Source organism: Arctopsyche grandis, chromosome 8 (assembly GCF_051622035.1).
Source record: "Arctopsyche grandis isolate Sample6627 chromosome 8, ASM5162203v2, whole genome shotgun sequence".
Lineage (NCBI taxonomy): Eukaryota > Metazoa > Arthropoda > Insecta > Trichoptera > Hydropsychidae > Arctopsyche > Arctopsyche grandis.
In genome coordinates, this window is record NC_135362.1 from 23,470,556 (window position 1) to 23,497,561 (window position 27,006).

The following is a 27,006-nucleotide window of genomic DNA, read 5'->3' on the forward strand; positions in this document are numbered from 1 at the left end:
TCTTTTGACGCGAGCCTGGATTTTTTAATGCAGATACCAAATTTAAATAATCGTATACACGCAAATAACACGATGGAAATGTCCCCGCGGCGATCAATCCCGCGTTAAAGCTCGTCCCTTTTCCCATCGAAACGGTTCTAATTAGAGGCATCGACGAGTGCGTTTAATTAGACACGTCCACCAAATTAGCCCCTCATTAAATTCATTCTGTTTTCCCAATTCAAATTAAATCCAAAACGACACTGACAAAACCATCACATTATACGGGGGACGTCCAAAAAGTTCTCAGAGAATTCAAATAAAAACACTACACACTTTAGAAGCAAAACTTCATTATACACAATATATAACCAGTAGAGTAGACTAGTGGTTATCAATTTATCATATAATGCTTTGAACAATGTGGTCACGGGTTCGAATCCCACTCGATTTGTGACAAGGTCGATCGTCTCCAATCAGGGTTTGCCAATTTATCTGATTTTCAGTGATCTGAGTTCCAACAAATTGGCAACCTTACCAATTTTCTCGCAAATCTGGAGTTTTCAGCCATCTAGAAATTCGCTGAATTGTATAAAATGCTGCAAATTCGACCATAACTGTCTCTGTTGATGTTTGATATTGTTTTCTAAATGCTTTTTATTATTCCGAAATTATGTTTACTATACATCTTATATCTATTTTAATAGCTAATGATCTACTGATCATTTTCAATTTTACAATTTTAATTTAATTTTGTTAGTAATCATAGTATTATATTATTTAAATGTTAATATGTATAGCGTAATAGGAAAAAGAGCTCAAAAACCTATTTACAATTCTTATAAATGCTCATAATACATCTAATACATAGTATTAATTAAAGACTCTCTAAAGTCGATGACCTAAAGCAGATTGTTTTTAGGTAATCTGTGCTGTGTTGATGTTAATAGATTTAATAGATTGATGTTGATGTTAATAGATTCACTGAATTTTGCGGAATTGTTTAAAAATACTGCAAATCTACAAATTTGACTATAGATGTGGATGTTAATTGATATGTATTTACATAATTGCTGTAAATACATATCAACTGGCTGTAGGTGCAAGACATTCCTTATGTTATATTTTATATTTGATATTTTCACGTTATCTGTTATTGTTAAATGCTATTGTTTTTTTTATGTTTATGTATGGATGTATTTATGTTTATGTATAAATGTATTTTTTTTATGTATAATTGATTAGTATATTATTTTCGTTATGTATTAATTTATGTTCAATTATTATTTTGTTTTTTTTTTTGTGTTATATTTTTTGACAATTGTGGCGCATTAGGAATTCCAGTAATACTAAAATGGTCTGAACTTTAAAATAAATAAATAATTGATATGATTCATAATACAAATAATACTTGTATAAAATGTACAATGTTACTGGCCAGGAAGGCGCATTGGGGTTACCTGTTAGGCCTTCCTGGTATAAATTAAAAATAAATAAATAAAATACATACCAAGTAGGAAATTGGTTAAATCATAGATTTCAATAGGTTTTGTTGATTTTATTTAATGAATCAATTAATAACTAATGAGCATTATATTTTCGATTAAGAACCAATTCGAACTTTCCTTAGAAATACATATTTATTATATTACATTTTATGGTCCGTTTTTAATATGATAATTTTGAACGTAGTAGTCGCTAAGAGAATCGTCGATTTTAATTGATTTGGGTTTTAAGTTTTATAATCGCGTCGTTCCGGTTTGGAATGATTTGGAAATGCTTTTGTGTGTTCGATTGATTCAATTGATGCAACATTAAATGTGCATTGTCTCGGAATGCACGCAAAAGCGCATTGCGGCACGTTTAACTATTCATTGCGTTGCCGTTTCAATCACCTGTCATTTAACACACACACGCAAATTGGAAATCAAGGCATTATTATATATAATTAATATCGATTCGATGAAAACTGCATATGTACGTAGCATAATTATTTATTTATTTACATAGATACCAAAAAGGCCTAACAGGTAAACCCCAATGCGCCTTCTTAGCCAATTGCAAATATTGCAGCATTTTTTATTACATAAATCGCTGAATTTCGAGATGCTGAAGAACACGTAATTAACTATTAATTAATTAATTATACCATAGAGACATCTATGGATTTAGACTTGTATATAAATTTTACAGATTGTACATAAATCAAATTCAGATATTGGTGACCTAGTGGGTAGGTAAGCTTTTGCCAATTTGATGGAGGAACCGTTTCAAAAATTAAATCAGATAAATTGGCAAACTCTGATAGGAAATGATCAACTTGGAATCACAAATATCCAAGTCTGACCAGCAGCATTGAATATTAGCACTGGATCAAACCCGGTAGCCTCTCGGTGCTTAACATAAATGCAACCATCGAGCCATACTGCTGCCACAAAGCACCAGCGTAGTGCAATGATAGAGCTATTGCATACCAGTAGAGAGGTAATGGGTTCAAGTCCTGGTCAAACACACTGCTGGCGAGATCTTTTTGGGTTTTAAAAGACAGATCGACCGTCTCATGTTAGAATTTTCCAATTTTTCTATCTTAATTGTTGTGATGGATCCAATCAATCGGTATCTTTCTCCTCAGTTTATATCAAACTAGTTGTTTAACCCGGCTTCGCTCAGTATTTGTAATATAAACAACTTAAACATGGCGAATCTAATAGTAAATATTCATTTATTTGAATCGAAAAAAACCCGACTCGTCGTCATAGAAATTTCGACATTTTTAAGAAGTTCCCAAACAATGTTTTTTACATACATACAAAGTCTCTTTCGAAATTATATATTAGATTTGAGTTATTTGCATCTCGAATTTATTGAATCTTATAAAATGCTACCTACATAATGTATTTCTCGCAAATTTGCTGTGTATCAAAAAATTCTTGATTGCCCATAGATTTCTTAATTGTATTCTATGTCCTGCTATGTATGTTTGAAAAAATTTTTGTATTATGTACAAAAGTAATCTTTTTTTTTTTTTTTTTTTTTTCATACCAGGAAGGCATTACAGGTAAACCCCAATGCGCCTTCCTGGCCAAATTACAAACAATACAGCATTTTTTATTATATAAGTCGCTAAATTACGAGACACTGACTTAAACTCGATAATTAACGAGACATCTATGAATTGTACATACATTTTTATTGTAATATTTACATTAATCATACTCAAATAGTGGTGACATAATAGTGGTAATCTAATCATATGTGTCGCCTTTTAGTAATTCCTGTCATGGCACATATGTTGTATGCTCCTACATACATACATATACATATGTAATAAAAAAAAAACAACATAAAAAGTATATATGCTTAAAATGTGTTTGTATGTATAAGCCGGTCTCCCTCACGGGACTCCCGAAAACGAAAATATCGGAAGGCAAAGATCGAAAATTGAAAGATCTTAAGTCGAAAGTTTAAAAAAAAGGGTGCATGGTAAACGGTACTATGTATATATAATATATATGAGTGGCATGCGGTGAAATTATCTCTCTTTTTGTCATACAGCCTTGTTTAATGTGCGCGCGCAGAATACGGCAGGAAAAGCCTGTTCCTCTTGTTCCTGTTGTATCCTGCTCGCGCAAATTAAGTGAGTATGTACGACAGGGGGAGAGACCCTTTTTTTATCTTTCGACTTAAGATCTTTCGATTTTTGATGTTTGCCTTCCGATATTTGCGGGCGTTTCACTTTCGGGCCCGTGAGGTAGACCCGTTGTATGCTCCTACATACATACATATACATACATACATATACATACATACATATACATACATATGTAATAAAAAAACACAATATAAAAAAGCATATATGCTTTAAACGTGTATGTATAAGCATATGCAATATATCCACCTTTTTCAATTTTGTAAAATTCCAATAAAGTTATCCCGGAATTTCAGTTCAAAGTTGGCCGCCTTCAATTTCGGCCTGATCTCACTTTGTTATTGTTTTGCGTCGAAAATTCTTTTGAATTTCATCGCCTTTTTATCTTTCGCTCTTATCCTTTTTATTTTGGCGAAGGTCGCGCGCGCAATTAGTCAAATTAAGGTAAATAAACTGTTTTTTTTTCTCGCATCACCTTCCGACGCGCCTTTGAAGATTTTCGAAAGACGAGAGCGTTGGAAAGGGCCCCGCCTGTGAAAGGGCGTTCTAATGGAATTTTCCCTTTTTTTTGACAAAGCCTTCCCGGAGCTTTTCACCGGGGTAAGCCTTTCATCATACACCCAATCCCCCCCCCCCCCCTCTTCTACTCTCGAGTGGACGGAAAACTTCGCTTTGTCATCAGTACATTGACCTGCAATCACTGTAATTTAGTGACCAGACGTGAGCCATTAATGGGGCTGGACCGACACCGTCTTTCAACCTTTCTTCATACCATCGAGAATGGGTCTGAACGGCCTCCAAAATGTCTATATATAGCCTTCAGAGGCATAAAAACTACGACCTGCGGGCCAAATTTGCCCCAAAGAAAAAAAATTAAAACAAAAAGTCATTTTGTATTACATACTACTAATTACATTTTAATAATCAATTTATGTGTATTGTGTATATGTTACAGTTGAAGTGGATATTCTGGTTGTATGTAATATATTTCGACTAGTCTGAATACATAGTTGAAGTTTGTTTTCAGTTGTAATATATTTTGACTTGATGGAATATATTCCGTTTAGCCCGCGTAAGTTAATTCATATGGTGAATTATGTACATCCCAACTGCTCAAAATATAATACAACTGATAATATAGTTCAACTATAAGTTGTTACCAGATTAGATGTAGAGGTAAAGTTTTCGTGAAAACGTCACTAGTAAATTGAGTTATAAAGTCACATTTTTGTTTTGAACACATCCTTAGCGTTATCTCATTATCATAATTCGTAATACTTAGCAAATATTTACGCATTATTGAATTTTAAACCATCAGAACTGTCAAAACTCAACTGTAATATTAAAATTGACACACATTGTTGAAAGTGTATTTGCGCTTGTAAAGTTCTAATTTACTAGTTGAATTGTATTAGAATATGAATGACCTAAAACGCCAGTTGAAATTTATTACAACTAAAAATACACTTCGACTGTAACATATTCATTTACATGTTGTTCTACTGGTTTGTTCGCTATGCAAATGTATACTTTTCAATTGAGAACCATCAAATATGGTATACTACTAACCAAGGAACAAGGGGCATCAATTTCTCAAACAAAATTTTAGTAGGTACTAAAATTATAATTATTTGTTTAATAACAAAGGGAGTAAGTTTTGACCAGGTGCGGAACAAAACGCTTTTGTATAGTTAATTGCAGTGACGTCACCTAATGGATGTTTATGAAATATGAAAGTTTGATAACTTCCAATTGGCCTCTTACACTTCAATGTGTATTTAGTATTCATGCTAATCATTTGTAGAAGGGTGGAAGGTGAGGAATGTCATTTATTTATTTACATATTTTTGCCACAGTGACTAAACAGAATCCTCTAACACGTCACTGTGATTAGACATATAAGTATAATACAAATACTTTATACATATATGTAGGAATACAGACATATAAGCATAATACAAAAACTATATATAAGATATTAGTGAGACATCTATGTTAAAGAAAGTAATTGCTTGAAATTATTTAAAATTGTGGTGACATAGTGGGTAGGATGGCTTTTGCCAATCTGATGATGGAACCGCTTCAACAATGAAATCAGATAAATTGGCAAACTCAGAAAAAACTCTATCAAAATCGAGGTCAGCTCACGGGATCGAACCCGACAAACTCTTGGGGCTTAATATCAACACAACCGCCGAGCCACGCTGCTGGATAAGAGGGAAAAAAATGCAAAATCGATTAAGTTAAATACATTTTTTTTCGAATAAATACTGAACATATTATATTATAAATAAAAACATTTGCTGACCCCTGATTTGCACGAAACGGAGCTGTGGAAAAATAATCATCTTTATGTTTTGCGCGTAGGTCGTTGTGTTTTTCGCCGACGGGGGCAACTATTGTTATTTATTAGCAGATTCGTTTTGGCAGACGAAAAACAACTCTCTGAAGAAGGGAGGGCAAAAAAATACGAAATCGAACAATAGTACAGTATATTTTAAAGGAAACGTTCTTCGGCTATACTCGGTATAGTTACATATATCGTCTATACATATGCGACGACTTCCTGCAGTAAACCAGACTGACAGATGATTTCCTCTCCAAGTCGTTTAATCTTCTACCCTTCTATACGATGCCGATATGTGTGCGAATTCGTACGATTGTATTCCACTACATGTGCAATGCACGAGAACAAAGGAAAATATCGTTTATTTATCGTATTGTGGAAATTCAAAATGAAATTCGCGAACTACCACGGTTTTCTATTCGTTGCTCTTAAGTATCCAGCATCGCTTGAGATGCGGCACTTATTTAAAAATAAACTCTTACATTTTTATAAAACACTGTTGACGATTTTAAAAGAAGGAAAAACAAATTTAACTAAAATTTTTCATATGAATAAAATTCACACATGCAGTTCAAAAGAAATTAAAGAAAAATACTCAATACCTTAATAAGGATTCAAATTTTAATCTTCTTTGATATGTAAAATTTGTGTCAAATAGTACAATAGTAGCCAGTAGAATAGCTCGGGGGTTGCGTTAATGCTAACCATCGAAAAGTTTCTGTGTTCAAGTCATGGGTCAAGTCCATTGAAGAGAATTTATTACGAGGATTTCTGCAGTACTACTGGTCAAATTTGGATATTTGTGATTCCAAGTCGATCGTTACCTATCAGAGTTTAACTGATTTCATTGTTGGATGGACCGGTTTCTCATCAAAAAATTTTGCCTACTCTCCAGGGTAAACCTACGAGCCTAGAAAACAGGCACGCCAACGGATCGGGGATGCTATGCTGGGCAACTTGTCCTTAATAAGGACAAGTACACACGGTAGATCATATTATTTTGGAGTGAGTGGTGGTCCCATGTGGTGGACCTCTGGAATCGTTGAATAAATGCTGTGAAGCGACTTTGGCCTTCCATTAGGATCCTGAACCCACCCCTACGCAACAACACTAAATAAAATATTAATAAATAAAAAAATATGGTGGTCGGTAAGTAATTCCATCAATCGAACATATCATACATATAATTTCGCTATTCCGTCTGTGTCACTGTGTGTCGGAGATAACGCCGTACTATAATAGTCGTTTCGATTTGACATACATGTGTACTTAAGATTGACCACTTCCAACAAAACGACATACGAATGTATGTTATTACAAATAATAACAAAATAAAAAAGTTCTATATATAATGTTCGATGCGAATGTTTCCGCTAGGAAAACTAGACCGAAATAATTAAAAAAGAATATACCGCAATCTATTGAAAATTGATTAAATTAATTAATTAATTAAATAATTTTTCTATCGGTGTTTTATATTGTTTATATGTAGAAAGGTAGGTAATTTTTATCTTTTTTTTCAAATTAAACAATTAAATATAAATATTAAATTAAATATATTTAAAAGGTATTTGAATAAAAATTGGACCACGTGGGGGATCGAACTCATGACCGATGACACATTTATTTTAAATTTTTTACTTTATCTGTGTACGTAGTAACAATATATGAAGTTTTGTGATTTTGACTGATTCGAACTCAGAATCGATCACTGATCACGTTTTCATGATCGAGAAAAAATGTGTGTGTCTGTGTCTATGTGTCTGTGGCCTGTATATCTGTGTGTCTGAATGGCTGTGTGTGTCTGTGTATTTTGGGGGATTTTTTAAGTGGATCAAATTTTTAAGTTGACCGAAAATGGTACCTCCCCTTATAGGTTTCCTCTTTTTTTTAAGTTTTTGAATTCAATTATTTCCCAAACGGCTTATTAAATCAGATTGAATTTTTTTTACATGTAATAGAAATTGTAAATTTTATAGCCAAATATTCTTAAAATATTTTTTCCTAAGCCGGAATTAGTACTTTTCTCTAGATAATCGAGGTGTTTTACGTTTTTCTCAGAAACCTTTTAACTTATTGAACTGAAATTCCATATCTAGAAGTTAAAGCTTAATACCAAGTTATTTATAAAATTTAGTCTTGCACTATTTTTTTCTACCCCTTAAACATGTGTACTCTTCACGAAAAAATTCAAATATAATTCTTGTACTAATTTAATGAAAACAAAGAAGATTAATATATTTATTGAACCGGAAGTGGGATTTTTTCCTCATAGAAAGGTCAAAAATGTTGTGACCACGATTCTGTCCACACCCTTTAACGCATCCAGCTGAAAATTTATATTTGTATTCTTTGTGTATTAACTTAGAGCTGATTATGTCTTGGTTAGAGTTCGTAAGCCGGAAGTAGTATTTTTTTTAAAAACAATATTTCATTATTTTATTTTGAGCTTTACAATGATATCTAATGTGTATAATAATTATGATGATTTTAAGTAATAAAAAAATTTCAAACATTGAATTGTGTAATTTTCCCTATATTTTCGCTCAATTTGTATCGAAAATGCTCTCATAACCGGTATGTGTGAAAGTCTATGTACATATGTTTAATTATTGAATTTTGTTTTGTGACCTTCTTATATTCCTCAAATACATAGATAAAGTCATGGGATGGTCACATCCGAATTTTTTATTTTGAAATCGTCTTCCTGTACATAGTGTTGATGTTAAATTTCATCATTCGTCATTCATTTTTATTCTCAATATGGCGTCCATATCTAATGTTTACGCGTTTCACATAAACATCGTCATTAGTTTATGATTCTGTTTAATTTGTAATTATCGTATGATTCATGTTCTTAATATTACACGGATATTTTTAACACAATATTTACTGTATTATGAAAACATTTATCTTATTTTGAAATCATACATGTATTTTCTTAACGTTCATTAGTACTGTTTATGTTTTTGTTCCATCAACTCGAATCTCATTTAATTTAAATAAACAACGAATATAGAAAATAAATAGGGACCAAATCAATATTATTATTATACTATTTTATAGTATCCTATCTCAGACTGTACACTTGTTTGAAAGGGCTTGAAGTCCAAGATCAATATTCTATTATACAAAAACGTTCAGGCAACGCCGGGCGTTTTCCTCGGTGAAAGTCCACAATTTTTATATATACGAAATCACTATCATTAGCCAGCGGCATAGCTCGGTCATTAAGTTCTGTCTGTCTCTGAGGTGCCGGGTTCGATCCCATGAGCTGACCTCGATTGAAAAGAATTTTTCTGACTATATCTGTAGTGCTGCTGGTCAGACCTGGATATTTGTGACTCCAGTTCGATCGTTTCCTATCAGAGTTTGCCAATTTTCTCTGATTTCATTGTTGAAACGGTTCCCGATTAAAAATTGGATAAAAATCCTCCTACTCACTATGTCTCCACTATTTGAGTATGATTAATGTACAATAAAATTTATGTACAATTCATAGATGTCTCGTTAATTTGCGAGTTTTCAGTGTCTCGTAATTCAGCGACTTGTAAAATAAAAATGCTGTTTGTAATTGACCAGGTATAAAATGTTTTGGGAGGGGTTGGAGCCAAATTTTCACGAATTTAATTCAGATGAATCCCGGAAATGCTCGGCTTTACGGGACAACGCCTGCTAGCTTTATCTAATTACTCAAAATTCCAACACCCATGCGATGATATGTCATCGGGTAGTACATATGTATGTACATATCTATTCATCAATACATACTATATAGTACATACATATGTACCTGTATATTGATGAATAGAAATGAGAAGCCACGGCAGCAAGAAGACAATTTGCACAAACGTATGTACAAATGTATACTTGTAAAAAAATGAATTTTAAATAAAACGTGCTCTAAATGTTGATAATAGGATGTTATTTGACTCCGAAAAAGGTCTAGAGACGCTTGGTAAGCCGTGATAAAAATAAATGGTTTCAGCGCAACGGGAGTTGCATCGGCCACGAGTGCATTTCGCTGTAGGCCAACCAGACACCATTATAGATAACTGTTACAAATTGCACAGCCCGGGGAACTTTAAGACTGCTTATCCTTTATACGAGATCTTGTATTAACAAGGTATTAAACTCATCCAGATCCGTCTTCCCGGCTGAGCTTTTTAAATCTCTCGAAGAAATTAGCTCACCATGTACATACATACATACATATGTACATACCAACCGTCCGCATTTTTCATCTTTCCGAGACGTGAATTGTATGCAAGTCAAGAACAATTTTATAAATTATCATTATATTATATAATTTAAATATAAATAGGCACAACACTAGTAATTATAAAGAGTTAATTAAGCCGGTAAATTTTAAAATGTATCAATAATTACTGGAAACTATTTTAATCGCGAATAACGTATATATATACACGCATTTAATTGCAAATAGCGAATTTTGGATTATGATTGTATGGAATAAGCTAATTTTCAGTATTAAATGTGACAATTTTTAATTGATAAATTCACTGGCAACACAGGCCAACAAAATTATTATAAATGCGATCAGAGGGTTATATACATATAATACTAGTTTCAAATGGTTCAAACTTTATATAAATAAATATGATTGGTTAAAAATAAAAAATAAAATTTATTTATTGTTACGGATTTACTTTATTGCAAATAAAATATGATATTATTCACCTGAGATTTATTTTTAATTATTTACGATTCAATCTAGGTTAACGATTTTGGGAAAAGTAACCACATAGAGCTATCTAATCCGGTGCTTCCCAATTACTTTCATGTCACGAATCCTAAATCTAAAAACTATACACACATGAAACAATTTAATGTGATAGATGAGGTCGCATGTTTTTACATAACAAATTGATATCGGGTTCAATGTCAGAAATGCTAACTCGCAAAGCATCTTCCAAAGTCTCCGTAGAAAGGCATGACCTTTGCTTATTTTTAAATATAAGTAATTACGAAAATGCTGTTTCGCATAGGTACGTAGTCGCGAAAGGAATAAGAGATAAGAGTTTCTAATCGCCTTAACCAAAATTCTGAAATACTTTTTCATTAAATTCCACTTCAAGCAAATTATCTGATCTGATATCGATCAACTCTTCTTGCGCTGTTTACTTAATATGGTCATATTTTAAGGACTTGGCAAATGGTGTTCTTATCAAATTGTTCCTTTCATCCTCATTCAAGTTTGGGAAATATTTTTTGAAAAATAGTATCGATTCGGCCATGTGATCAAGAATAACATTTTTCACAAAAGTCGACAGTGATATTTCATTATTCGTGAGAAAATCATTCAAACACGAAAACATCTCCGTGCATCCTTGACTAATACCTTTTGACCACAAAGAAAGCTTTTGTTGGAAAGTTTTCATATAATGTGTTATTATTTAACAAACTTAAATATATAAATTCCCTAAATATGTAATGTGGAAAAATATTCATAAATGAATATTTGTACTTTCTACTGAATATTTTCGCGGCCCCCGCGAGAAATCCTACGGCACCCCAGGGGGTCGCGACCCCCAATTTGGAAAGCACTGATCTAATCCACGAAAAAAGCCTTTTTTTCATTTACCGGTATACCGGTAGTAGGAAAAATCATTTACCGTTTGACGGTTTATGAAATTCCAATTCCTAATATAATAATATTTTTTTTTAATATGAAATGATCTATGTAGCTATCGATTTTTTGTTCTAGTATAATGCTTTTGTAAATCATTTATACGATGATAGTTAGATATATCTGATTCTATGTAGATATGTCATACAATACATTATATGTCTGATTCTATGTAGATATGTCATACTTTCATATGAAAATAAATAAATGCTTTGCTAGGAACACTATATATTTAAATGATTTATAATAAAATAACAGTAAATAAGAAATATGAAAGTATACTAAAAATAACTCGGAAGAAGATATACAAATTTATACTATAGGTATATATTTAAATATTCATAATTTGAGCACAACATTAGGCAATTTAGGGTAAGACGTCCTTTTTTAAATCGAACTATACAAAAAAATTGCAAAAAATTTAACTAAGTCTAACCAAACGGAAGAAATTCAATATCGTATTCGAGATATAATACGTTTTTGAACTCAATCACTATTTCTTCATACATAAATATATAAAGAACTTTCTATTAAGAACACATCTATTAAGAACTTTCGTTGTTTATTTAGCCATTAAACTAAAATAAATTATAATTCTATAAACCTACATGTATACGTAAGTCATTTTATAATTATTAATATACCAACATAACACATGTAACTACATATGGCACGGTTTGTACTAAAAAAACCGAAAAGCATACAAAATAGCAAAATAACCAGCCAGATTTAATGTAATATCAAATCCACAATGTAAGTACTTCATACTTTTCAACTTGAAATGCGAAATGTTGATTTGCGGTTTAGTATATTTGCAAATTGGACCTATCCAAGTCTACTAGCATGTTTACAATAGACGATGATACTGGTCTGAGTCGCACTGCACACAGTTGCTTAGCCATACAAATGACGTGCTTATCTCAAGTTTAAAACCCTCTCCCTTCGAAACACTTCATTTGTAACCATAACGTAACGAAAATACCACATTTTATGCTGGACTACCGAATGAATTCTGTAATAACTAGAGTGATTTAGATTGGATCGGCTGGGTGAAGGGGGAGGGGGGGGGATGAAAGGGTTAAAAATAATTGTGGACACGAGAAACGTTTCACCTGCGTTTTCCGGAATAGGTGTGTTTCCCGTCGGTCGAATGCTCGATTAAGCTCCTTTCCCGTGAGTGCGAAAGTCGTTTCCAGATGAGGAAAAATGGAGGCCGTACCCTGGATAATAATTTATCTCTTGTCGGCAATCGGCGACCGCTTGCGTTCGCCCCATTGAACATCTCAAACAAAAGTGGCCAACGAAAATAAAGCGCAACTATCAAATATAAGATGAGTGTAATCTAACGGGTGATCCGACGGTTATGTTGGAAGTATTTCTTAAATAAAATACATTGAAAATCTCCATCTATATGTATCGAAAGTTGATTGGTGATAAAATTACATGGAATACAAAATCACGTTCACATTCGCTTATAAGAAATCATCTGGATGAACTTTATTGGGATGATTGAAATTTTTTGATAATTATTTTAGCTTCTATTGAATGTAAATTAGCTCTGATTTTAACAAACAATGCATATCATCAAACGATTGCTTCATTGAACCAAGTGCAATAATCATATTTTTTCCAGAATCATCAAAGTTGATTGGCCTCCAAGATTGTGTGATTTATCATTTAAGGATTACTTTAATTACAGCTATTTTAAATGGATTCTAATAATATACATGTACTTCAGCACCTGAACAAAAAGTTATACGATTTTTGCCTATAAATTAAGCCAGGTATTAAAATAAATAAACAATATAGTTTATAGATTTTCATAAATCAACATTTCAAACACAATAAAGATTTCCGATGTTCCGAAAAAAATCCCAAAAATATAAGAGAAAAACAATCAACATAATTATCGGATCACTCTACCATATACAGTGTAAGTGTCAAATTTTCCGAGCGAATCATAGCATGAAATATTGAGAATTTTCCGAATGCAAAGTTTTCTTCATAAATCTCAATGTTTAACATTTCACATAGTTTTAAGGAAAGCTCGTAGGTGTAAACACAGCACTTACCCTGTCAGGAAAAATCCGTGTTGTGGTCAAGAAGAGGAAGGACACAGGTTAGTGTAAGCCGGTAAGCGACCTGAAGAAGGTTGACAAGGAATATGACCCAGCTTGGTAAACCTTGTATGTATGGGCTACTTTGTATTCCCGATCTTGGGATTTCACCCCTCCTCCCAATCCCACCCCTTTATTCACGCTCGAAAGTACATATACGTATGCATATAACTAGCTTATATAGTTTTATATTTCAATTTCATATAAAATTGAAATTGTGGTTTGTTTAATATGTTTTCTTCATTCATCAAGTCACATTTTATTTTGAGTCTAGTATATTTTGTAATATGTTTTGTGACGACGTACAATATATGTATGTAGAAAAGTTATTAAATTTTCGAACACGTATTTAAAATCAGACGTATATTGGGATAGTTGTCACTTTTCACTGAAAAAAATACTTTTTTTAGTTAAGAAAAATTCTATTTTCAACCCTTTTGACGTTATTCTATGTATGTAAAATACTCACTATTTGGTCAAAATTTTTGCATATTTTTATTTTGAAACATCATCTCATTTATTATTTATATTATTATTATAGCCTCCGGATTCTGGATTCCTTTTTGTTTCGGATACGGCCTCCATTTTCAGTTCCGGATACCGATCCCCGTTTCAGTTCCGATTCCCGATTCCGATTAATTATTACTATACATGTTGTAACTTTATTTTAAATCATGTATCAATTCCTTTCCAAAACCACGCGTTGAAATCAACGGACACAACACTAGTTTTATACAAAATACAATTCCAAATTACCATTTGCACTGAAGACAGTGTGTTGTTTTACAAGATTTTTTCGTGTGCCGTTGATATTTCACAGTCAACTTCCTGCGATCCACGTAAATTATAATATTTTACAATCAGTATTGTTACTTCGAGTAGAAAAATTAAGTTGAATATAAAATGTTTTATAAGTTCAAAGAAAGCCAAATTATTATTTTTATTTTTTTCAACCTAATAATCAAAAAATAAAAATGGCGGTTCCTTGCAGCGTCAATTGTCTATGGCGCCCTGATAATATGTATACAACTTCGATAATGAGACTAGCACATATTTTTGCTATGTAAGAGTGACTTTAATGAATCATTTGATTCTAGTCATAAGTAGTTATTTGACTTCAGAAATACGTTTTTGCTTACTTGGATAACATGTGCATCCACGATTTCCAAATATAAATTTTATAAAATCACTTTAATTAAAACATAGGTATACTACATATACTTGAATAAAAATAATAAAACACTGTTTATTTTTATTAAAATTTCTTTTTGAATAATCTAGTAAGTTAATAATAATTTTAAGATACAATTCTGTACAAAAATCTGAAACATCTATGAATCATAAAAATAAATGAATACTAAAGCACTAATAAAAATCTGGTAAAAATGTTCAAATCAACACAACGTCTTCTAGACTTTATACTGTATATAAATAAACACATATACTGCTGATACTTTCACAGTAATTGACTTCTGTTTTTATCCCTGTTGTCCAGGTTTTACCGCATCCATTCTCCAGTCGAGATTTTCGAAGCGAAACCGTCGATTTGTCAGACGTTGCAACCGTGCTTGGGTTTCCTTCCCCTCTTTCGATTTCAAAAATTTACTCCAAGCCAGAAACGTATAACGAACCGTACCGTAAATAATTCGGGTTATTTCCACCTATAAAGTCAGAGGACAGTAAATTCAAAGTGTTCTATCGCAAATAGCCCACTCAGTATCGCAATGAATAACTGAACGCACTAACGACTAAACAGTCTGAATAATTTTCAAAATCCTCGGCCATGGCAACTATCGTGAAATATTCGAATATCGAAATTAATATTTCACGAGACGGCACTGTCTTTATTGGCAGGTCTCGATGGTCCATTTCAATTAAGCGTTGAAATTTACGCGCCACTAAAAACCGCAGTGCAGGCCCGTGGTGCCAGATGCGCATAATATAAAATATAAACGTACGTACTTAAATAACGACGCGAAAATCTATTGATCTCATTGTTTCGCTCGAAGACAGCGCCCATCAAAAATGTATAAATATAAAATGAAAACGGAAAAAAAAACTGAAAAGTTTTGAAGCTCTCTTCATCGATGTGTAATCAATCATGAAAAATTATACGTAATACGTCAGCGGTTTTTCCCCGCTACGACGAGCCTTTTAATAGGAAAACTTTCCATCAAGGAACTTTGTATATTTGATATACCTAATACTCGTTCACTTTGGATTTTGAATGGTCCTTGAAAAAAATGTTTTGATACGGTTTGGAATTCGTGCGAAAATTTAATCAAAAATCTTTAACTTTTATAAAAAAGGCTAAATATACTAATCTGTACATCGCTGAATCGTCTTATTTATTTTAATCATAATATTTCATACTACATAGTACTTGAATATTTAAGTTTGACTTCTTTTTATGAGATAAATAAAATAAAACAAACTTGAAATGAAATAGAATACATATACATCCATACATATGTATGTATAAAAATATCTCATTTCACATTAATAAAGATTTTGTAATTTGAATTCCTGCAAAATTAAACTAAATTATAGCCACAAAAAATCATGTTTTCCACCTAATGCCTATATACGTATGTACAATAATATATTTATTTTTATCTATATTTTTATTTTTCCATGCCTTATAATATATAAATGCATTTAAAACGTTAATTCAATAATATTCTTGTATGATTAGACCCAAAAGATCATATTTCTAATTACAAAATATATAAGTTATTTAATTATTTTTCGTTACTTAGAACTATCAATCTTAATTTTAATGTAAGCAATCTTCCTCATTGAAAATATTTCAATTTTATTTAACACCAGTGGTTTTACCCAGCTTCGCTCGGTATTTTTAATATAAACAGCTTAAACATGGCTAATCTAATAGTAAGCATTCATTTTGTTATTAAATTTATTTGAATAAAAAAAAAATATTCAACGATATCGATATCGTCGTCTTAGAAACTTTGATTTGTTTTCGATGTTTCTAGCCAAACCTTACATACATATGTAGTTGCATAGTTACATACAAAGTCTCTTTCGAAATTATATATTAGATGACTGTTTTGTTCTTCTAGTCAAATTTAAATACAATATAAGTGAAATAACCGTACGTGCAAATATTCTAAGTAACATTTCTTTAAAATCATATTTATAATTTCGTATATATATATATACATACATATGTACATCCATTCATCAAATACGTAGGTAATATTCAAGATATTTTATCACATATAAGCCACATTTTTCAAATAGATCATATTAAAATATCAAACTCGAAAACTACATTAATTTTTACCTCTTGTCTGATACATCATTCAATCCCAATATAAAAAATCTATGCAATTGAAGGAAATTTAGCACGGCATATATTTACCAGTCGACCTGTCTCGTATGTCGACTCTTCTGAATTATTCCGTGCCAAGACGACGAACGAGATACATGTCGGCGAATGTTGTTTTAAATATTTAAATGTGATTAAAATATTTTGTAGCGTGTTGACAGTTCGTTATGCAATGCACACAACGTGCCCCTCGCGCGTTATGGAGCCTAACGATGCCGTTAACTAGTATTTGCTCTTGTCAGTGAAACCTTCAGTTGCTTCGAAAATGAAATTGGATACACTCCCTTCATTCCGAGTACCTTTTCAGCATATTTGCATATTTTCCTACGATATTATAATGGAGTCAAAAAAAAAATCCGATCCATTCCCATTTCGAACGCATCGCTTTGAGTTTAAACTCTTTATTTTTTTTTTAATTAATAATTTAAAACTGTTCATTTATATTTTATAATAATACAAATTTGTGTGTTTTTACATAATTAAATTGATATTTTTATGAGGTGCAATTGCCGTGGCACAATTCCATTTCAATCGAGAGTATAACTTTTACGACGCGCTACCCCGTTGAAGTTATTGAACGGTCGTTTAATAAATAAAATACGAAACGTGTGGACGAGACATAAAACGAATAGAATTTTATGTACATACTTGTATAATTATATAAATATAAACTTGAGGAGCGTTTAATCTCGAAGCACAGCGTTTCGTGCCAATAAAGTTCACGAGTATGAATTAAATTTGCGTCATAGTTGTTTTTAAAGCAACTGGAAAACAATAAACTCGTTCCTGTGTTCTCGAAAGTTTCACCCCGCAACAGGATAATGCAGGTGCTACTTACACCTTATACCGGGAAGGGAGAGAAGGGAACTTTGGAATTGGAGATGGGTTTTGTCCTTGTTCTTGGAAAATTCAAATGAAACTTTTAACGAGAGGCGAGGAGGATGGGAGTAAGAGGATTCGAATTGTGTCACTTGAAAACCGCACACTAGTACGAAGACTTCGAATTCGGGAAGGTCTCGAGAAAAATAAATTATATAAGATTGTTTTACTATATGTAAGTATCTTGAAATAACATAAAAGGACAACAATTCAACAATTCAGTAGCACGCTAGAACAAATTGATGATCTTAAATGCGCAAAAATGAAATATGCAATGGATACACTCAGTGGTTGTTGATAAAACTAGAATATTTCAATTGAATTTTAATAACATATAAAACTTTAACAATCTGTCGGCATTTAAAGAGTATCTTATATAATTTAAATGCGTAAAAATTTAAAAAGTGCAAGCTATTATATGGAAAAAAATCAAGGTTTTCCACGAAACTTTCCCGCCGCGCTGTAAGCGCGCGCTACAACTGTATAACAATCGTTGCGGAAAATAATTTCTGCAATGACATTTGCGTCATTTCTCGCAGTAATTTATAGTGGTGATCGATAGGGTAAGTTGCGGGTGGGATATATCTACTTGGAGTTTATAGAAAAAGTTGGGTTGCCAGTGTTGGCCCACTGTTCCCGCATTAGACCCGTGAGCTCAAACTTTGACCTTTCGAAAAAGTTGCCACCGACTGTTTCAATGGTGATTCATGTGGACGCGACTTACGTATTCGAAATCAATCTAAAAGTTGACAAAACTTTCCAGGGCGGGTGCGTGATATGAGGGTCAAACGGTGTCGCATACCACTATCAGGAAAGCCTTTTTGTATTTTAGTATAAATATTTTGAACATTATCAATTTAACATTAACAATACAATGGAACTTTCTTTTAATAAATTTAACTTATTTTAGTGGATAGTCAAAAAATTAGAATGGTAATACTGTAAAAATAATAAACAAATATACATACATACATACATTTTGTTAAACGAGTATATATTTTTCATAAATTTCGCATATACCCATCGATGAAAGATATGGAAAGGGAAGAGGGGAGGGTTTTCAATAGATCGGATTCGAATTCCCGGATGAAACATTACCGGCTTTGGATTATGAAGAAGCGGCAGGAGGAAAAATTTGCTTTGAACGTGGAAAACCATTGTTTTTCGGTTGAGCGTGGCGGTCAGCAGAGCGGAAGCCCACAAATCAAATTCGATGGGCTCGAACCGAATTCCACAGCCCATTCTCCCAGCTCGGAATCCCGTTACGTATTGATTGCCTTTCTAAAGATATCCGACCGTTGGAGATTCTTTCCAAATAGGTACACACCCCCATCATCCTCCCCGCCAATTCCCGATAATTACATAAAATTTGCCCAAACGATAAATTTCCGCGGCGAATTTGATTATTATTACCCACCACTTTATAAGCGATATCTTGGACAGAGAGTAAAGTTTTTGTAAGTGAATGAGTGCGACACTAAGTCGGACTGGTAGTTTTACAACGAGAGTCTCTTGTGTCTCGTATAACGACAAAACTCTTTCGCAATTCTGCGACAGACGTGCATCTGGAATTAAAACATCGTCTCTCGTTCTTCGGCTGAAAAATCGCTTTAATTCCATTCCAGATCTTCTCATCTCGTAAATATATATATATATATATATATATATGTATATATATATATATATATATATATATATATATATATATATATATATATATATATATATATATATATATATATATATATATAATATATATATATATATATATATATATATATATATATATATATATATATATATATATATATATATATATATACATATATATATATATAATATATATATATATATATATATATATATATATATATATATATATATTTATTTATTTATTTATTCTAAACAGACCATTGTGGCATAACAAGAATTCCTAAAGCGCCACAATGGTCAAAAAATATAACACAAAAAAAAAAACACAAAATAACAATTAAACATAAACATAAATAAATCCATACATAAACATAAAAAATAGCATTTAATAATAACAGATAAAGTAAAAATATCAAATAAAATATAGCATAAGGAATGCCTTGCACCTACAGCCAGTTTCAATAAATATGTAAGAAACAACTACAAATACAAAACATCCCTGTAAGGCCCAAATGGAAGAGAGTTAATCAAAATTTCACTCATAAATCACAATCAATCATGAAAACAATGATGAGCGCAGACTACCAGATAAATGGGTTAGAGTAATTTCCGACAATTTACGCTCACTTAGGTGGAAAATATCACATTCAGTCTCGGCAGCAACGATTTCATTAAGAAGTCGGATAGCTCTTGGAATAGGAGCCATTCGAAAAAGGACTGTGCGGGCAGGAGGTACAGCCAGCAAATGATGATGTCTACCACGCACATGGTGATTAGGGACATAAAGTCCCAACTGCTCCAGCAACAACGGGCATGACGTATTACCACGTAAAGCAGGAGAACGAAACGAATTAATGAGAAGTTTCTCCGAAGTTCAAGGGAATTATACCCAAGCATATATATACATATATATATATATATATATATATATATATATATATATATATATATATATATATATATATATATATATATATATATATATATATATATATATACGTATGTATATATATACGTATGTATATATACATACGTTCCCAATATATATTTTACTTTGACTGTAGGGTTAATTAAGTTACCTTTAAATTGATTCTATCCGAACAAATATAGTAAGAATAGTAACAAGCTGAATTAAATTGAATGTAGCCCAAAAATAATAGAATGATGCTACATATGAATGGATCATATTAACATACTCTTTAGTTTAATTGGGAAGAAGAACATCTATGTACATACATGTGACGGAGCTGCAATAGCGGCTTCCGAAGTTGAAAAGTTAAGGGGCAGGGATTTGTCGCATAGCGTTTTCAACTCATATTTTGTGTATAGTCATTATGCATGATGATGATATTTGGTAATGGTATACAAAAGTTTGACCATCGGTATCGTCTTGGGCAACCTGTTGTGGTACCTATGATCGTGGTTAATGTACATATAATGGATAAATAAATATGTATAAACTATTTTTGTGCAAGAAAATAAAGAAGAAGCAAATAAGGTCAGAACTTTATGAAAATGAAAGAATAAATAATGTGTGAATTAAAATGATTGAACATTTAAAAAATACTGTTTTGTGAAATTTACCATAGCTAGATATAAAACATAGATAAAGTAAAAACAAAGAAAAGGAAAGAGTGAATGAATGGATTGTCTCTATAAAGGATTATCTTTATAAATGGTATAAATATAATTTGAATTCAAAAATTGAAAACTTATTAAAAGCTTTGTACACTTTAAGACGGATTTATATAATAGAAATTAATAAAAGGCCCCTATCAATCTAAAGAATGTATCGACAGCAAATTGATTACACAATGATGGAAATTATCAATACAATTCATATGTTCCATTTAAAATAAATGAACGGATTTTAAATAAACAGTATACAAGAAAATAAAGAAGAAGCAAATAAGGCCAGAACTTTATGAAAATGACAGAATAAATAATGTGTGAATTAAAATGACTGGACATTAAAAAAAATCTGTTTTGTGAAATTAACCATAGCTACATAGATAAAGTAAAATCAAAGAAAAGGAAAGAGTGAATGAATGGATTATCTTTATAAAGGATTGTCTTTACAAATGGTATAAATATAATTCGAATTCAAAAATTGAAAACTTATTTAAAGCTTTGTCCACTTTAAGACGAATTCACATAATATAAATTAATAAAAACCCCCTATCGATCTAAAAAATGTATCGACAACAAATTGATAACACAATGATGGAAATTATCAATACAATTCATATGTTCGATTTAAAATAAAATTAATAATAGAATAAGTTGCTTCATCTGTCTACTTTTACATATATCTATATATGCATATGTATGTCATTTTAAATATGAAGCACTCTCAAAATTATTTATATATTATAACTTCATAAACGGAATCCAAGTTCCACAAGCTTTGTCAGCCAAATATTTAGGACTGCATCTTGACTCGAGGCTTACGTGGAGTCATCATATTAAAAAAAAAAATAGAACAGATTCGAATGAAACAACGAGAAATGCACTGGCTCATAGGAAGACACTCCAAATTAGACCTTCACTCCAAAAAACTGATATACCAGGCAATCGTGAAGCCAATATGGACATATGGCATACAACTGTGGGGATGCAGTAAGCCATCCAACATCGAAAAAATGCAAAGATGTCAAAACCAGTTTCTGAGGATTATCACCGATGCATATCGCTTCGTCAAAAATGAAGAGATCCTTAAAATCCAAAAAGTAAAAGAAGTCATCCCAGAATGCGCCGGGAGGCACGAGTTGAGACTGCTCCGTCACCCTAACATAGAAGCGTTGCAGCTACTGGACACAACTCACCAGCAGAGGCGTTAAAAGCGAAAAAAGCCTCATGAATTGGTGAGAAGCCCATTCACAATTTTGGGGGACGGAGTGATGATTCCATAGTGCCCATACATGACCTGAAGAGCAGCGACATCACTGGTGATGATTTATCGGGAATCGATAAGATGGCATCACAAAAAAAAAAAAAACGCAAGAGCGTGATTGAAGCACTTTCTGATTTACCGGATACATCTTTGCGAGGTGATTTTTATAATGACAAATAACGACCCCGATTTTCCTACCCTCGAAGATCAGACTGTAAACTTTCCCGGGAGTTGAGGCCGTCGTTGTTGGGTGGGTTCAAAGATAATGTTTTTCTTTTTTTTTTTGTGTGTGGAAATCGTCGAGGTGACCCTTGAGGGGGACGTCTGCGCTAAGTTGGGTCGCCACGCGCCGTAGTGGGAAAACTGGTCTGGGAAATAAAATAAATTAAGGTTTGGCACCGGCCGTAGGTTAACAGCTCTCGGGCATTATGTGGCCCTTCTTCGGCCATTTCGGCCAGTTTCATTTTATTTTATTCCGAGTTCGTTTTCGCCTTGACCCGCCCTGCCTAATGAATCGGAAGATTCGGTTCCGTTCCCGGCGACAATTCGCATTCTATGACCCCCCCGTTTTTCGGTTCGTTTTGTGTGCAAGGGTATATTGCGTGGACTTGCACGCGTCAAATGATATAGTTAAGTGAATCAATTTGCGTTCCAATCAACTGAGTAGTATGTACATTACTTACATATATTTCAGATTTATAAAACTGGTGATTCTCAGACAAGACGGACATGTCAAAACAAGTCTACGGTCTAATTAAAGAACCATGAGTTATTATTGCAAATTTGGTAGTTCTTTACATGGTGTAGCTTATTCAAAACTCTTCTACGGTCAAAGTTTGGGTAGCATAAAATTATATGTATGTATACTAAATTTGGTGAAAGCTTCGGATTTTATAGTAAAAGTACATATAACCCATTAATTTATATGGTAACCAAGTAAGCAGATGATATTCATCCAACAAGTCTTGTTAATAGTTCAAATACTTTATAAATTAATCTTTTCGTGTAGTCAATTCAATTTTGAATATCTTATTGTTGACAGAAATATGTATTAAGGAAAATTGGCTCAGTATAAGTAGGTCAAATAATGATTAAACAAAATTAATCGGAAAAAATAAGAAGAATTACAGAAATTTCCTACTTACCAAACTGCAACGAAGTTGATGTTTGAATTGAACTCATATACACACATTTCACTTGTTTTATTTAATTAAATTAATTTACTTGTTTATTTTTATTCGAAAATAAACGCGTAATGAAAGCAGCGTAAGTATTTCCGTAATTTTTCGCATATAATTAAATCGTTATAATAAATGTTAGTCGATACACTCAAACCGGTCGCGAATTTGTAACTTTTATAAAAAAATTATACAGATTGTGATTTACTTAAAAATCGTTATTAAATACAGCATCCAGAGATTATCGTTTAGCACATTATCACACATGATTTGAATTCATTATTATATTATAGTATTACAATAAAAAGTGATTTAAATGGTTATTAAACAATGTTTTTACGTCGAGTCGTGTCACAATTGACTTTCGCTTGTGAAAATAAATTCTTTTGTTTTTTTTTTACATTTGAATTTAAAGTTATGTTCTTTCTAAAATGAGTTAATATTAAAATATTGTGTTCTTTTTCAGTTTATGGTTGAACTAAGAAGATAGAAAAAATGCTAAAAATGTCAATTTCAAGATCTATGGCAGGGGTGAGTTACTATTTTGAGCAATATTTTTATACCAATGTGCCGTTTTTAATTGTATTTTTCAATTTTAGATTATATCGTAATATTAAATTAATTTCAAACTATGTACATATTTACATGCATAAATTGATTGAACGAAAGTCAATTATGTATGTCAAAAACAGCAATGTATTCGTTTTAGCAATAACTTATTTATTTTATCGGCCTCTAAAATAATTCGTTACATCATGGTTTAATTTGCATTATCAGTTTGAGAGAATAAAATAAATAAATAATATAAATTTAAATCTGAATGTTAGCATGGTTGCGTTTAACACTTAACGAACTGTGATGGATAGCAAGTGACCAGGATTCATATTTTATTATATTTTTCTAAATATACCGAATACAGAGTCTTCATATTTCACGTATTCCTCATCAAAATCTCTATGATTTGAATTATGCCATTAATAGATAAAAAAATTAATCAATATCAACATAAATCATTATTTTTGCGGGAAGTGCCTTACAAATGCGAGAGAGAAGGGGAATTCAGTAAATTCAGTGGATTTCATATCTTGCACTTATTGAATATTATTCGACGTTCAATACATGATAAAATGATTTTTATAGCTAATTACAATAATTAATAAAACACATATTCAACGTGAGGCTTGGAGTCCAGCACAGTGACTAGCGGATTTTTTTAGCATAGTTAGGCAACTGCTAAATCGGCTAAAAATACATTTACAAACAAAATTAAGTTCACAAAAAAGTACATATATACATACACAAACATTTTATCTTTGTGAGTTTGATTCAATGGTAAATAGTTTAAACGTATGATCACATTATGCGTGATATGTAAAATTGTGCTGCCATAAACGCAACGCAAATACAGTTTCGTGGATGGAAAGGGTTGAAACGCGGCAGAATCAGTAGCAAAAGCGAAATTCGTATAATTAAACTAAGCCTTCGGATATTTACCTAATTACAAATAATACGCTCTAGCTAAAATCTAATAAATATTACGTATATACGCAACTCCCAAGAACGTAACCCGACTCAAATTTAATCAATAGCTATCGTGATTATTGTTTATTGGAGATGGCGGTTTTCGCATATCGCATTAATATTATATAATATAACGGGTGATCCAACAGCAATGAAAGATTTCGGAAATTTTTCGGGTGTCTATGAGTTTGATTTATGATAACAGTAAATGTAAATCTACATATGAATGTATATGTATACATATTCATATGTATGAATATACATATGTACTCGTAGTTCAAATAATCGTCTTAGTTTACAGGCAATCAGTTGAATTGATCTCAATGCAATACGTTGATAAAACCGAGCAACAAAAAATCATTTTTTTGAGTTACCAGAGCAAAGACTAAAGTTAAGCCCATTAAATTCGAATATGATATTCGTTTCTGTGTAGTCGTTTACGAGAAGAAAATGCATAATTTTCAGTTTTTTGGATTTTGTGTTCTCTAATTCAAAATCTAGTATTGCTGTGCCCAAAGTGAGTACTGGAATCTAAAATCAGATATTTTTTGTATTGATTGTTATTTTTTATTGCATTAAAATACTTATAATCAATTATTTAGCGAATTTTTTATAGTCAAAAATATATATTTTTTAAACATTTTTTCCTATGGTATTATGTATTTATTTGACCAGTTTTATAGGACTACGTTTATAAGGATTGGTTTTCTATTTCAATTTTTATTTTTATTTAAACCTACTTAAAACTAAACTGTAAAAATTGCGCATTTTTTTAATAAACTCATGTCATAAACAAGGTCAAACTTATTTACAGGTTGATAAGTCTCCTCTCTGGTGATTTTATTTATTTTTTTGTTGCTCGGTGTAATTTTATGGTCACATAACATATAATACAAATCATTAAACAATCACTTTATTACGCTCTAAGTTCGATGATTGCATCCTTTCTGGAAAAGTTAGATCGATTTTTCTCCAATATCATGTGATTTGGACCTCTTTTTTGAATTTTAAATGCAAAATTTATTCCTGTAATCTTCGAACACTTCACAATTGAGCTGCCATTGCAATTTAGTGAAAATTTTATTGTGAGATGATTGCCTGTAAAAAAGGAATAACGACTATATTCTTTGTACATATGTATAACTGTCATAAATTATGATTTTATATTCGTGAAATTTCTCTGTTGTTTACTCATTAAAAATGTATGTGTGTTGTTCTAAGAAAAATCTCTTATATTCGTGTTGGATCACCCGTTATATCGTATAATATATTATATTATATCATACACGGTTAAATACAACGATAATAATTTCACGTGCGTGAGAAGAAAATTAAATTAAGCTTAACAAGATACTGTTCGTTTTCAATTATCATCATACACGTGGAATGATGTGGGTGTATATGAAGACGCTTTCACAGAAGGAGAAGAGTTTTGACGAGTTGGGTTCATACGGTTGTTTATGTAAAGAGCATCTCGTACTTTTGCCGTGTAATAATTTAAACTCCTCGAAACGAAAAGTTAAATTTGTTTCGAATAAAGTTTGTATTTGTATCTTGACTCTTTTCGACCCAGGAGTTTGGATAGAGAGAGGGAGAGAGGGCAGGTGAAGGTACTCGATGCCGGTGTAGCACTTGGTATTCAAGGAGACGTGTCGCTTTGCAAAAGTTCTCATACAATTCTGAGGTAAATTTGCGAAAGGTAAGAATAAAGACGCGAATATTAAACGGCCAGAAGTGTCTGTCAGCTACGTGAGTAGATAGGTCCTAGCTGTGTCTTTTGCAAGTCGA

At 31.9% G+C, this 27,006-nt stretch overlaps 1 protein-coding gene across 1 annotated transcript in view; it reads left to right on the forward strand.

Moving 5' to 3' along the window:
• Positions 1–13,366, forward strand: part of LOC143915452 (uncharacterized) — a 668,062-nt gene extending 654,696 nt beyond the window's left edge. The window contains exon 2 of the mRNA XM_077436112.1: positions 12,920–13,366. The gene's annotated coding sequence lies outside the window, so the exon portion shown is untranslated. The remainder of the gene's footprint in view (positions 1–12,919) is intronic.
• Positions 13,367–27,006: the final 13,640 nt, after the last annotated feature.